At 37.7% G+C, this 16,077-nt stretch overlaps 1 pseudogene; it reads left to right on the plus strand.

Moving 5' to 3' along the window:
* The first annotated feature begins 10,094 nt into the window (after positions 1–10,094).
* LOC133043402 (olfactory receptor 9S13-like) lies at positions 10,095–10,959 on the plus strand (annotated as a pseudogene).
* Positions 10,960–16,077: the final 5,118 nt, after the last annotated feature.

Below are 16,077 nucleotides of genomic sequence, written 5' to 3' on the forward strand. Positions count from 1 at the left end.
CGGCCGGTGCCGTCCTTACCGCGCGGGCCATCGGGCACGCTTCAGCGGTGAGATGGCTCCAGCGGGTCGTCCAGGGACGCGTGCGGGGTGACGGCCTTGTCCTCCGGGGGCCTCGTGCGGCCTGAGGGGGCAGCAGGGCGGGGAAGCGCGGGTAGCGGCCTGGGCCTCCGCCGCTGCGGCGCTCGACCTGCTGCCTTAGCCCAGGCCGCCCGCCTACCGCCCGCTCAAGCCGGCCCGGCAGCCCTTCGATCTGTGGCAGCCGGTGCCGCCGCCCGCGTCCCCGCTCCTCCTGGTCCGGCAGCAGCAGCAGGCTCCATGAGCTCCAGGTTCCCGCGCAGGAGGGCCTCCCGGCGCGCCCCGGGTTCCGCAGCTTCAGAGGCTCGCGGGGCCACCTCGTGCCGCAGGCGCAGGCAACGGGGCGCCCACCACGCCGCCACAGACGCGCTGCCCTCCTTGCGCCGGTCGGCGGCGTCCAGGAAGCCGCAGAGCCCGCGCAGCTGCAGCCGCAGGTTCGCGTCCTGGAGGCCGAGATACTCGGCGGGAGCTGCCACCGCCGCCGGGTCACGTTGGGCATCAGCATCAGGCCGCCGTGCTCCCTCCAGCACGAGGCCCGCCTTCTGGGCCTCCGAGCGCTGCATCACTGCGCCGGCTCCTCGGTCCAGGCGGCGTCGGAGGAGCTGAGCCAGGGGCCGGGTCCCGGCCTTGCTGGTTTTCCGAAGGTCTGCTGAGGAATTACTTCTCTCGTTTTCATTTTTTTGTTTTACGATGCAATACACTGGTCAGAGAGACATTTAGGTCCCTTGCAGAGGGAATGACTGCTACTCTGATTTTTCTCCCCAGGAAAGAGTTTCTCTCAGGACCCTTCCCGCTATGTTTGTTGGTTTAATCAATTAAAAAGTACAGAGGACTAAAGAGAGAGAAGCTGCATCCCTGCCCCCCTAATACTTGTTCGTCTTAGCAAGCTTAAATCATGATCTAAACAGTGAGGAAATGGGATCTATGTTGCAGAATTACTTCCTGTTAAACAAATATTTGCTTCTTTTCATACTGTTGATTATTCATGAATTGATTGATTTCATAGTTGGTAAAGTTTTCATTCCAATCCCAAAGAAAGGCAATCCCAAAGAATGCTCAAACTACCGCACAATTGCACTCATCTCACACGCTAGTAAAGTAATGCTCAAAATTCTCCAAGCCAGGCTTCAGCAATATGTGAACCATGAACTTCCAGACGTTCAAACTGGTTTTAGAAAAGGCAGAGGAACAAGAGGTCAAATTGCCAACATCCGCTGGATCATCAAAAAAGCAAGAGAGTTCCAGGAAAACATCTATTTCCGATTTACTGACTATGCCAAAGCCTTTGACTGTGTGGATCACAATAAACTGTGGAGAATTCTGAAAGAGATGGGAATACTGGACCACCTGCCCCACCTCTTGAGAAACCTATATGCAGGTCAGGAAGCAATAGTTAGAACTGGACATGGAACAACAGACTGGTTCCAAATAGGAAAAGGAGTACGTCAAGGCTGTATATTGTCACCCTGCTTATTTAACTTATATGCAGAGTACATCATGAGAAACTCTGGGCTGGAAAAAGCACAAGTTGGAATCAAGATTGCCAGGAGAAATATCAATAACCTCAGATATGCAGATGACACCACCCTTATGGCAGAAAGTGAAGCCTCTTGATGAAACTGAAAGATGAGAGTGAAAAAGTTGGCTTAAAGCTCAACATTCAGAAAACTAAGATCATGGCATCTGACCCATCACTTCATGAGAAATAGATGGGGAAACAGTGGAAGCAGTGGCAGACTTTATTTTTTGGGCTCCAAAATCACTGCAGATGGTGATTGCAGCCATGAAATTAAAAGGCGCTTACTCCTTGGAAGGAAAGTTATAACCAACCTAGATGGCTTATTAAAAAGCAGAGACATTACTTTGTCAACAAAGGTCTGTCTCGTCAAGGCTATGGTTTTTCTAGTGGTCGTGTATGGATGTGAGAGTTGGACTATAAAGAAAGCTGTGCACAGAATTGATGCTTTCGAACTGTGGTGTTGGAGAAGACTCTTGAGAGTCCCTTGGACTGCAAGGAGATCCAACCAGTCCATCCTAAAGGAGATCAGTCCTGGGTGTTCACTGGAAGGACTGATGCAGAGGCTGAAACTCCAATACTTTGGATACGTGATGCGAAGAGTTGACTCATTGGAAAAGACCCTGATGCTGGGAAGGATTGGGGGCAGGAGGAAAAGGGGACGACAGAGGATGAGATGGCTGGATGGCATCACCGACTTGATGGGCATGAGTTTGAGTAAACTCGGGGAGTTGGTGATGGACAGGGAGGCCTGGTATGCTGCAATTCATGGGGTCGCAAAGAGTCGGACACGACTGAGCGACTGAACTGAACTGAAAGCGTTTACTCTATTCCAAGGAATATGTAAGGAATGGTATCCATTCATGAGACTGTCTCATGTTTGTTTATTCTCTGAAATAAGCATTTGTTTTTTCTGTTTTCTTTTAGATGCTTTTAGTTACATTTCTGTCTTTTAAAGAACATGTCTCTGTTGAAACCAGAAATGTGTTTATGTAACAAATGAAGTGGCTTCCAGTTGGGTTTCTGGAGAACTATCACTTTAACTTTGAGCTACTGTGTTACGGTGGTTTTTCAAGGTGCTTGATGAACTGTTTCTCTGCTAGTGCACTTGAAGTAATGAACATCTTTCATCCTTAGGTAGGGCTGCCTTTTTTTTTTTTGGCAACCTGATTATGATGATTCAACAGGTCAATAATTAGAGGTGTTCCTCTTTTTGTGTTCGGTAGATGGTCCTGTAGCACCAGTCTTCCGTTTCTCTTACCTGGGCTGCCTCTGGTTATTTGATAGGATTCGCACTTGCCGCCTTCCACCACTTCTGCCCTCATTGTTACCACGTGTGCCCCTGGGGTCCGTAGTGCCTTGCCACTGATGCTGGTGTTGCCGCTGCTGTCGTGGATGTCGCCACCCGGGGCTCTGGTGTGGCTGTCCCCTCGGCTACCTCTGTGGTCTCCTGGGATGGCAGCTCCAACCACCCCAGGGAGAGGACAGAAGTGTCGGGGGAGCTATGGTCACAGGTTCCTCAGCGACGTCTGGAGTTGTTGAGTTCACAGGGGCTGCTGTGGGTGGGCAAGGGCCCAGAGTCACGGATGCCTCTATGGCTAAAGAAAAGGGGTCGCAGATCTGCCGCTGCCTGTTTTCTTGTGGCTGTGGTTGGCTCTTGCATCCTGGAGGCCTGAGTCCTGTGTGCCACCTTTCCTGGGCTCTCTGGGACTGCAAGCCTAGCTGGGGGGCATCCACCCTGCTTAGCCCTGGCTCTGCCTCCTCTGTTTCCAGTCCACCCATCTTTAGATGTGCCGATGTGTGGAATTCTCTGGTGTGTCCTGGTGTGTTGGACAGAAGCACATTTGTTGAATTATGAATGTTTTCGAATCCACCTGCAATGCGGGAGACCTGGGTTCAATCCTTGGGTTGGGAAGATCCCCTGGAGAAGAGAAAGGCTACCCACTCCAGTATTTGGGCCTGGAGAAGTCCATGTACTTTATAGTCGATGGGGTAGCAAAGAGTTGGATACGACTGAGTGGCTTTAACTTTCACTTCACTTTAGTGATTCTAGATTGAAGGAGAGAGACAAAGAGAATGTCTACATCACTGTGATGAGCTATGTGTTTATTTAAAATTTTTATCTGGTGTGTCTTATAAAAACTTTGATTTTAAACTTTTTAATGTAGCATTTTATAGCTGTGACTTTGAAAAATTTAAACTTCTCCTCCCACTCCACATATACAGTAGACACCATATTTTGAAATAAGGGAGATTATCTCATTTACATTAATTGTAAAGATCTGTTATTGTTCTTTACTTTTGCCATTTAAATGTCTTTGTTCTGTGTTCCTTTTTTTTGGTATTTTGCTATTAAATAAATAATTACCAATTCACTTTGAGAAATATAACCTTAAATTGCATGTATCATTTGTGTCTACATATAAGAATTTATTCTCTTTATATTTGTTTACTCTCTCTCATTTAAAATCAATTTTTTAAATATTTAATCTATATATTATACATTTAGAACCACAGAAGACTGCACTGTAATTTTTCTTCAACTACCAAACATAATTTAGAAAACTCAAATTTATTGTATTTACCTACATTGTGGTATATCATCCACAATATATATTATACTTTGAATTTCAGTTTTTATATGAAATTTCTTATAGCTATGATTTTTTATAAATCAAGTTCTCTTTCCATTATCACAAATGTAATTCTCTTAAATGAAGGTAGTATATTTCATTTACATTCATTTAAAAAAATCTATTTGCTTCACTTCACTCTAGTCTTCACTTTTGCTTCACTTCACTTTACTCACTAAAGTCATTTTTTGTATTTTCTGTGTATGCTCCATTTTTTTATGTTGTTTTAGAGGAAAATAATACTTCTGCTATTTCCATCTTTCAGAAGTATAAGCCTATGTTGCATCGTTTGTGTCTGTAATTAGCAAGTGTATCAATTTTCCCCTTTCAATCTTTAAGATTCAACAAATTATTCAAATTCATCTTTTACTTTTAGAGATAGTATTGTTCTCTGAGCCTTGTTAGATTATACATATCTGTCAGTTATTCTTATATATAAACAAACGATATGAAATGTAATGGAATTTTTCCAGAAAATATTTTTGTATCACTTAACAGATAAGAAATAGAAGTCACTATAACTTTATAGATATTTAAATTATATTCTTTATATGTCCATATGCAGAAAAGTTTATTACTTTAATTCTTAAAAGTCAGATCACACTTGTGAGAATCATATATTTCTCTATGCTGAGTCACATTTTCTGTTGTGTTTAAATGGGTCTTGTCTGTTTATTTTGTTTCCTGCCATAGCAAGTGAATGTCTCCTTAACAAAGACTACACCAAATTTTCAGTGAGTCTTCCCAAAGGCTTAGAGTCTCACTTTGACTAAAAAATTGTTTTCTTTTAACAGTTAGTTGATAAAGAAAAAGAGTTTGTAAAATATGAGGAAACAGGTTAAAAAAGAAATAGAATGACGTGATGCAGGCAAGGATGTGCAGGACCGTTAAGGATTTCTGGAAGATTCTGGCTCCAGACGCAAAAGCTTGATCCAGCTGCAGTTTGCTGCCGTCTGGTGGCTGTTGTCTGACCAAATACCAAGACAAAATTCTAGGTACTATGGTAGAGTGGAACTTCCAGAATGATGGTTAAGAATTCTAATTATTGCCTAGTTACCTGGTTTCTATCCCCATCAGAAGGTCCTGAGGAGAGGAGCTTGGCTAATAATAACCAGCAATGTGCAAAGCCCCAGACACCTCCCTGTCTCACAAGATAAAGTTGTCTCTGATACTGTGAGTCTTGTTTTCTCTCCCCTCCTTTTGTTATTTCCCTCACCAAAAATAAGTCCTGTGAGATCTCACCGCTTGTTTCAAAAAACAGAGGAACAGAAAATGGAAAATATTTTCCGATTACATTATATCTGAATTTGTTTTATCTTGAGATCCCTTTGCATGGGTTTTACTGGATTTTATTTAGAATTGTTGTATATATATATTTGTCATCAAGATAGATCATTATTTGCTTTCTTCATACTAATCATGCCACATTTTGTACTTAAACTTGTCTTATCATTAAAAGATGGCGGATTTTTCCTCAATTTTAAAAATCCTGAAGAGATTGTATAACATTGAAATTATTCACTGTTTCAAGCTTTCCAGGAATTAATGGGAGTTGCCATCTGACAAAGGATTTTTTATCATAGGAAGAGTTTTGACTTATGATTCAATTATTTCAGTGGTTAGCAAAAGGGGTAATAATCAAAATATTTAGTAACATTTTTAGTAATCATTTATATAAGTGCTTATATATCAAAGTAAATCAATATTTCAAAATAGTCCCTTTTGCATTCTTACTAAAGTTATTACTAGTGAAGAAATTTTTAACACAAACACTAAATTTTTTATAATCATTTATTGATTTTTTATAACAAATTGCTGTGGGAAAACTTTGGTTCGACATACTTCGCTAAATGCTGTCTGAGCCACAGTTTGAAGTCGTCCCTAAGGTTATCAGAGGGGACTAGACAGGCCAAACCATTACAAGTTACAAGTTAGTTGTCCCATTAAATTTAAAGTCATCAGTTGCTGTATTTGAAAAAAAATAATCTTCTTTCAACAAAATTGTTTATGATGCTGAATCCTTGCCAGGTTTCTGCTAAACTAATATCAATTATATTTACAATTTTCTATCTCCTTGTCTTGTTCCCGATCTTCAGATAAAGTCTTTCAGACTTTCATCATTAAGGGTGATATTATTACCCCTAGATTTTTCATAGATGCCTTTTATCAGGCTGAGAAAAGTTGCTGAGAGTTATCAGAATTAAATGTCTGTTTTTGTGTGTATATATTCTCCTTTCCACTTTGTTAATATAGTAAATTACATTATTTTTGAACAATAAATCAGTTATGCATTCCTGGGATAGCATCTGTTTCATCCTAGTGTCTTATCCCTTTGACATCCCTTGATCCTCTGTTGAAATGAAATTTACTAAATTTTTGTTTAGAAATTTCACGTTAATGTTCACAACAGATGTTGACCTGTATTTTCTTCTCTTTTTCTGTGTCTGTCTAGTTTAATACCACCTTTATCTTGGCTTCATTAAATAAATTAGGAGGTAGTCACTCATTTAAATTCCATGGAAAAGTTTATGTAGAATTATTATTAAGGTCTGACTTATGTATTTGGTAAAATTCACCAGCAAACTGAACTAGAGTTTTTCTCTGTGGGATAGTTTTGAACTATATATATGCATATGTGTGTCTATGTGGCATATGTATCAGAGGGAAGAAGGAGAGAGGGAGGAGAGAGACCCAGAGCGAGAGTGGAAGAAAGAGACTCTGTTGTTACTGATTCGGGCAGAGATCTGGTTTCTTTTACTTTTTTCTTTGCTAGAATCAGAAGTCAACTCTTTTATTTTGCAAAAGAAATTAAACTTATTTTCCAATCCACCTAAGTAGTAGAAAGACAGTGATTTCAATTAGGTATAAATGTAAAGAAACTAAAAGAATGCCTGAGAATTGGGGAGGGTGGGAGGAGCATGGTTTATATATGCAGCATTTAGTGATCTAGTTTTGATATCCACTGGCATCAGAAAATGAGAAATGGATTATATTTATTACACATCTGTGTTGAACAAAGACAGAAATTCCTGGAAAGGATATTTGTAAATCAATGCAATGAAGGGTGGAAATATCCTTCCAGAAGAATATGTATGATTAATAATACCTTTGATTGACTTTGAGTGAGAATGTTGCTATTCTGCCAGGAAGCAATAAGGAGACCAAATTCACTTGTCCCCGAACTTCTAAGTAGGAACTGGCTTCATTGTTGTCAGTTGAGAATCATAAAATATAAATGAATGTTCTTCACACTCATCTCACTAGACAATTTTCAATATTGAGACTAATTAAGAAGGAGGTGTGATCCAGGAATCAGTATTCAAAGTGAAGCAAAACAAAACCTCCCTAGCAGATTCTAACATATGGGAAATTTAGCAAACAATGACCTAATTGACCTCTAGAGCCCTTTTTACTTTTCAGAAAGACCACATATCTATATATCTATATCTATCTATCTATCTATCTGTCTATCTATATCTAATTTGCTTTCTTTTTTACAAGAATAACTACATGGTTAGATCAAAGGATTTAGAACTTATGTAGGAGCAATTTTTGGTTCAGTCTTTGCATAATATAAAGAGTAGGATATTTCTTGATGTCAAACTGAAGAGTCAGTCTGATCCTCTTTTGGTTCTAGCAAGTAAAAATAAGGTATATGAGACTTAGAAATAAATAGGTCTGTTTATTGAGTGCCCTCACTTGAATAGATTGAATATATACTGTTAAACATGTTTGCAATTAACCGCACTTTCTTCAAAGCTTCTTTTAATGGAAAAAGGAGCTAATAAAATTCTTCAATGAGTTTCTTTTGGTATCTGCTGAATCTCAAGTAAGGTACCTGATTTTTATAAAATCACAACTTTTTAAAAGATAGATTTCTTAATTTAGAAAAAAAATTCAATCTCTCATATATGCACTCTTAATGAACACTTTCTATTTCCCAGGTCCTACATATTTTATTCAATTTATAGACATCACTTAATTTAATCCTTTCAATACCACCCTATGGGATAGATGTTCTAAGACATATTTTGCTGATGAGGAGACAGAGGTTCATAGAATATGAACAATTTGCCCAAGATTACTTATCCAGTGAGTGTCAGGACCTGGATTAAAACTTAGGTTTACATGTGTTAAATGCCACACTTTTAACTAATAAAACATTTTTTACTTCATAAAAAAATAGTAACAGAAGCAAGATTGATTTCAATTTTTCTGACTCTAATTTTGATTTTGTAAAAATGCCCAAATTAAAATAACTTCAAATATGACATTAATTTCACTGATGGGAAGTTTTTTTTTGATATTTCAGAAATTAAAGATAGAAATGGACACACATTTATAACATAAAATTTCATCTTTTCCACTTGGATTTAATTTTTCAGATATATTAAAATTATTGATGTTTTATCCACATACATCTTTAGTGTTTGGTATTAAGCATTGATAGTTATTTTAAAAAGCAAAACCTGTGCAACACAGATATTGTTTGCTCTATGTATTTCCATTAATGTCTTCTGTTTGATTAATAATATAGACAGGGAAAAAATACTTCTTAGGAAAGTCAATCTTGTACTTCTTGTATCATAAAGTTTGCTTCTGTATAAACAATAATTCATGTACTGAGATGTTAATGCTTTACATTAAAGGAAAAAGATGTGCTGGAGTCTGGCTGCAGAAAGGAAGCAGGCCTACTAGCAGTCAGAGTTAAGTGGTAAAGGAGTAGAGGTTGAAGGGTGTGTAGCTAGTGTAGGAGGTAAGAGTTCATTCATTATTTCAGATGACTGTAAGACTGGTGCTTCGTTCCATCCCATGAAACTATCATCCCATGTTTCCTAATGTCTTTTATATAGCAGGATGTTTTAAGACAGTCAAACTAACCGCATTTTGTGATAGGAAAAAGAATTGACCTAATTTTTCACCTGATATTCCTAAAACAAAAGTAATTTTTTACGTGGCTATTTGCTTGTTAATTTGACTAACGTTTACTTTGAATCTAAGAAGTTCCAGTAACTGCAAATACTGCTTTTCATACTCAGTTTCACATTTTTATCACAAAAACCTTATAAACTAGGTGTTATCATTACCTCCCATTTCACAGAAGAGGACTTCAGGCATTGAAAATGTAGATAGCAATTCTAGATTATTTCAGATTGAAAGAGGTGACATTTGGACTTAGTCTATCTAATCCCAAAGTTCTGAACAAATGGCATAAAATGACTCATAGCATCACTGTCCCAGACATCTTTTGCCCATCTACATTTCTCATATCATTGACATTGGATATATTAGAAAAATTTATATATATTTGGCTATCGGTCTTTCCAAAAGTAAAGTTATTCTGTTAGATATGTTGCCAAGAGAACTTCATATTCCAATAGCATGTTTTTCTCTCATTTGCAGCCACGTGGATGAACCTGGAGGGTATTATCCTAAGTGAAATAAGTCAAACAGAGAAAGGCAAATACTGTATGATATCACTTATCTATGGAATCTAAAGAATACAACAAACTGGTGACTATAACAAAAAAGAAACAGGCTCACAGATATAGAGAACAATCTAGTGGTTGCCTTTGGGGTGAGGTTGGGGGAAGGAGAAATATAGGGATAGGGGAGTAAAAGGTACAAACTGTTATATATAAAATAAGCTACAACGATATATTGTACAACACAAGGAATATAGCCAATATTTTATAATAACTATAAATTGAGTATAACTTCAAAATTGTGCATCACTATATTGTATACCTGTAACAGATAATATTGTACGTGAACTATATTTCAATTTTAAGAAAAGAACAGAAAGTTGAGGAGGCTTTCCATAGGATTCGTGATCATCCACTGATTTTCTCAGCTAGGTCTCAGCTGTGATGAATGAACTGAATAAGAATTACTGAGAAGGGATGGAGTTTATTCTGCTGGGATTCTGAAGATCTCCAGATGTACAGATTCTCTTATTTTCACTCTTCTCGCTTATCTACATGGTCATTGTGGTGGGAAATATCAGCGTGTTAGTTGTCACTAAAATCGATTCCAGACTTCATACCCCTATGTATTTCCTTCAGAAATCTGTCTTATTTAGATCTTTGCTACTCCTCCGTCATTGCTCCCCAAACTCTGGCCACTTTCTTATCCAAAGACAAGAGAATTTCTTACAATGGCTGTGCAACCCAGTTCTTTTTCTTTGCTCTTTTTGTTGGGACTGAAGGCTTTCTTCTAGCTGTGATGGCATATGATCGCTTCTCAGCCATTTGCTCGCCCTTCCTGATCCAAACAGGTTTCACCTTCAGTTTGCATTTCTGTGGAGAAAACAGATTGGACCACTTTTTCTGTGATGTCCCAGCCCTGATCACAATCTCCTGTGTGGACACCTTGGTGAATGAGATTGTACTCTTTATTCTGTCTGCCCTCATCATCATCACTACCACAACTGTCATTCTGGCTTCTTATGCATGTATCCTCTCCACTGTTCTAAAGATCCCCTCAACTCATGGCAGGAGTAAGACCTTCTCCACTTGTAGCTCTCATATCACTGTGGTGAGTTTGTTCTGTGGAACTGTATTCTTCATGTATGCCCAGCCTGGAGCCATCTCTTCACCAGAGATGAACAAGATTATAGCTGTATTCTACACTCTTATCATCCCTATGTTGAATCCTCTGATTTATAGTCTAAGGAACAGGGAGGTAAAAAATGCTGTGAAAAGGATATTGTTGAGAAAAAAATCTTTTCATTGACCTCTGGCCATCTGTAAAACTATAGGCTAGACTAAAATCAATATATGTAATAATTTGTTATGGAATAATTCTAAGTAATTCATCTACATTTTTGAAGATTTGAGTTTATTTTTTAACATCAATAGATTTTTCAAAAATGAATGAAAATCAATGTAAATATATTTCTTCATAGTTATTTTATGGTGTGATATCTGTTTGTTACAAGGTTTGTTTCTGTTTGTTTTGCTTCAGTTCAGTTCAATTCAGTTCAGTTCAGTCACTCATTTAGTGTCCAACATTTTGCTTAGGTATATTCAAAATTACAGCTCATGAATACAGTACTGCTAAATAAGTACACACACTAAATGTATTAATATAATATCTGAAAATATATATGATTATATGAATATCTATATATCCATCTATATATCTGGGGGAAAAAGAAAGAGACACTATTAAAATTTCTATGGAATTTGTTTTCTCCAAATCATAGTTGAGTTTGCCAGTATTCAATCTTTGCAAATGAGAGTTGAAAGTCCTACAGTAATATAAATCATTGGCCTTGCTCAAATAATTATATGAAGGAGTGGTCCAAAGTATTAACACCTATAATATCCTTAATAGTCCAAACATTAATGATTTCATCAAGGGACAAAAAATTTAAAAAAATATGGTATGGTTGCTGTAGACCTATTTGTAATGGGGAGTCTTAATAATAAATGTTTGGTAATATTTTTAGTATTACTTATATTTATTGAGGGCTTCCCTGGTGGCTTATGGTAAAGAATCTGCCTGCTAATACAGGAGGTGCGGGTTCGATCTCTGGGTTGGGAAGATTCCCCTGGAGAAGAAAATGGCAACCCACTTCAGTGTTCTTGCCTGGGAGATCCCATGGACAGAGCAGCCTGGTGGGCTACATTCCATGGGGTCACAAAAGAGTTGGACACGACTTAGGGACTAAACACATATTATTGATCTCATTACTTTCTTTCTTGTAATGTTTGTAATCTATATATTGATTGAAAATCCTTATTTTCCTCTAGAGTTGGAAAAAACATTGACATGGAGTGACATAAAATAGTGTCTTATAGTAATGTAATTCTTTTGATGTCTGTAATTATACATTTTTATTTTTAAATCTTAGGATTTTATTCCACTTTAGTTCCTTTATTAAATCTCCCATGAATTTGACTTTATACCATTAGAATTTTGAGTTCCATATAATTATTTTCAAAGTAGTTTATGATGTGACATCTAGGTGTTACATAGGTTTCCTGTTCTAGTTTTGTTTTGTTTAGATGTATTCCAAACTGCAACTCATAAATATTGTACTATTTAAATTAATTGATAAATACACACATTGTGTTCATTAATCAATATCTGCATGAACATTTGCATATCTCCATGATTATTTTAATATACCTAAAGTTTTTCTGGTTTTGTTAATCTTTTGTTTCTGAATTCATTTGTTGAAGGCTTGGTTGATTTATTTTCTGTTTTTACTGTAATGGAAAATGTTTAAGACTTTTATATAGTTTTCAATGTAATTTTCCTTTGCTTTCATTATTATATTCAATATAAATAATTTTTCATTTTAATAGTCTTTTTATTAAAGGCTTATGTAGATGAGGTTTGTTCTTTCAGTATAGTAGATTTATTTAGACAATATATTTTTATTGTTAATTTCTAGTTTTATTGTCTTAAGTTCAGAGGATTTAAACTCAAAAAAACCTTTATGGTGGAATTTCTGGGGCACATTTAGTTAGCTATTAAACTTGTAAATATTCCACAATTTAAGGAAACTATGTCATCCTAATATGCATTATCAAATTGGATTTTAAACATATTGAATATGATAAAAGGTGATCATTATGGCTAAGTTGTAAATATAGCAGGTAGGCATTGATGGTTCAATGTCAGACAATGCAGAATTAAATTTGACATATTATTTCATTTTAATTAATTAATTTAATCAGAGGATAATTACCCTAAATATTGTGGTGGTTTAATGCCACATTAAAACTCAAAAAATATTTGACAAATTAACAGATTAAAATATTTTAAAAAGAATTGTCACAAAAAGTGTAGAAAGAATATTTGATAAGTTGTAACAGTATTTTATGATTTTAAAAACAGTAGGCTAAATTATAGCTACAAACTAAATGAACACACATTTTCATTGGGAAAATATTAGGAGCATTTTCTTTAAAATTACGAAAAAGACAAAGTGCTCATTATCCCTAAATGCAGTTCAACATGCTATTAGAAATCTAACAAATGCAATACAATAATAAACATAATTTTAATGTATAGGGGATCAAATATAGGATTGAACTGTCATTTATATGATAATTTACAAAAACAATCTAAAGAAGGATTTATGAAGGTATCTGGATTAACACAAAAGACCAATTGCATGTCCATACAATAGCAGTAAACAACTACAATATTTAATTTAAAAGATTATTCTATTCATATGTGTATCAGATATTATTAAGGATTTTGGGATAATTTAACAAAAGATATATAAGACTTTAATGTGGAAAATTATAAAATTCTCTAGATCATGTGGTACAAAAATATTGTTCAAAGATGACAAAAAGGAGGGGAGGAGTGAAATCAGCTGATGACTAAATAAGACATCTCCCTTTCATATGCCTTCTGAACAACAATAACTTGTCATCCAACCATGGACAAGAGGGACAAGAGTGCTTCTGTGGGAGACTGGAGATCAGGTAGGAGTCCGCGAAACTCTGGTGCCGTCCAGTATGGAGAAGAGCCGTGTTTAGATCTCAGGCTTGCACGTAGGTGGCTGAGTCACTCACTGATGTCCTGGGAGCAGCTCCATGCCCTGGAAGACTGGAATATGGCTGTTTGTCTCCTGTCACCAGCACCATACACCAAGGGACTTGGCCGGAATCATGCCCGTCGATGGGTCAGGTAATAGGTGTATAGACATCAGTCCTGGCTATAGCCTGTGAACCAGCTCCAACCCCTTGACTACAGTCTGGGAGCCCTGGGAGTAAGCCCACCAAACCTCAGTCAGGCTGTAGATTTCAAAGTTGTAACTGGACTCCAGCTTATCCTAGTAGCAGTCTACAAACAGCCCTGCTGGCCCAGATACTGGACAGAAGACACTTCCATCCGCACCCCCAGAGATACTAAAAGGGTCCTATATTTGGATCCAATTTCTTCACAGCCATAGTCTGACAGCAGTCCTACAGGTCTAAACACCCAGTGGGAGACATTCCTTTCTGTCCATGTATCTGGTATCAGGCCACTGACTAAGGACCCAACTATGGACCCTGAAGCAGGTCCTTATTCTAGTGCTATCTTACTGAACAAGACACAGGAAGCGGTCTTATTCATCCAATGACCAGACAGGAATGACCATCCCCATCCAGGGACCCTACTGCAGACCCAAAGACAGCCTTAAACTGATTCCAGTCCAGCATAACTGTGATTCTGGAGGTAATTCCATTAGCTCAGGGATCCCACAGGGGAAAGACTTTACCTGCCAGAACCCGGAAATAAAGACTGAAAGATGTGTTTGCTTCTTCAAATGCACAGGCATGTTTTCAAGGCTTCATCGATCACAATGAATCGGACACACATGACACCAAGAAAGGAAACGAATAATGCAAGGAAAAAGCTCTATGCCTTTGTTAGGGTCTCTGTGAGAAAGGCAAGGCAGAGCAAGGTGAACAGGTTAGGATTGGCTGCTTTGAGTAATTTCAGAGGGTTTTGGGTTATAGGGGTTATACCTAGTTTCCTGGCCTTGAGATGATTAGGCAGAGGGATATTTTCTGCTGTGGTGTGAGGGCCAGAGAGAGTGGATATGACTCCGGATTGGTTAGTTTAACCAAGAAAATGAATGATCTATTCACTAAAAAGTGTAATGTTAATAAAAGAAATTGAAGGAGAAAAATAATGGAAAGATATCTTCTTTTCATGAATTGGAAAAACTAATTCTGTTACAATGTCCATACCATCCAAACTCATCTATAGATTTAATGGAATATCTATTGGAATTCTAATGGTGTGTATTTTTTTTTTTTTTTCTTTTCATGAACATAGAAGAAAAACTGCTCTAAAGTTTGTGTGGAACCACTAAAGACCAGATATAGCTAAGGTAATCTTGAGAAAGAATAACAAAAGTAGAGCCTTTATTTCCTGATATCAAACTATTTTACACAGCTATGGCAATCAGAACAGTAGGGTCCTGGTATTAAAACAGATACATAGGCCAATGTTATAGAGTTGAAAGCCCAGAAATAAACCATACATACCTTATCAATTAATATTTGACAAGGGAGCCAAGAGTGCTCGGTGATAAAAGAACAGTTTTTTCAGTGAAAGATGTTGGGGAAACTGGATATTCACATGTAAAGAATGAAACTGAACTGACTGCCTTATACCAACCAAGAAAATGAACTCAAGATGGATTAAGGACTTAAACATAAGACCTGAAACTGTAACACTCCCAGAAGAAAACATAGGGAAAGAATTCCTTGACATCAGTCTTGACATTGATTTGTTGGGTATGACAGCAGAAGCATAAGCAACAAAGGCAAAAATAAGCAAATTGGAATACATGAAACTAAAAATCTTCTGCACAGCAAAGAAATAATTATAAAATGACAGAACCTATGGAATGGGAGAAAATATCTGGAAACTACTTATTTTGACTGTGTGGGTCACAATAAACTGTGGAAAATTCCGAAAGAGATGAGAATACCAGACCACCTCCTGGTGGTCTGCCTCTTGAGAAACCTGTGTGCAGGTCAGGAAGCAACAGTTAGAACTGGACGTGGATCAACAGACTGGTTCCAAACTGGGAAAGGAGTACGTCAAGGCTGTATGCTGTCACCCTGCTTATTTAACTTAAATGCAGAGTACATCATGAGAAACACTGGGCTGGAGGAAGCACAAGGGGAATCAAGATTGCTGGGAGAAATATCAATAACCTCAGATATGCAGAGGACACCACCCTTATGGCAGAGAGTGAAGAGGAACTAAAGAGCCTCTTGATGAAAGTGAAAGAGGAGAGGGGAAAAGTTGGCTTAAAGCTCAACATTCAGAAAACTAAGATCGTGGCATCCAGCCCCATCACTTCATGGGAAATAGATGGGGAAACAG

This window comes from Dama dama, chromosome 22, assembly GCF_033118175.1.
Source record: "Dama dama isolate Ldn47 chromosome 22, ASM3311817v1, whole genome shotgun sequence".
In the NCBI taxonomy this organism is placed as follows: domain Eukaryota; kingdom Metazoa; phylum Chordata; class Mammalia; order Artiodactyla; family Cervidae; genus Dama; species Dama dama.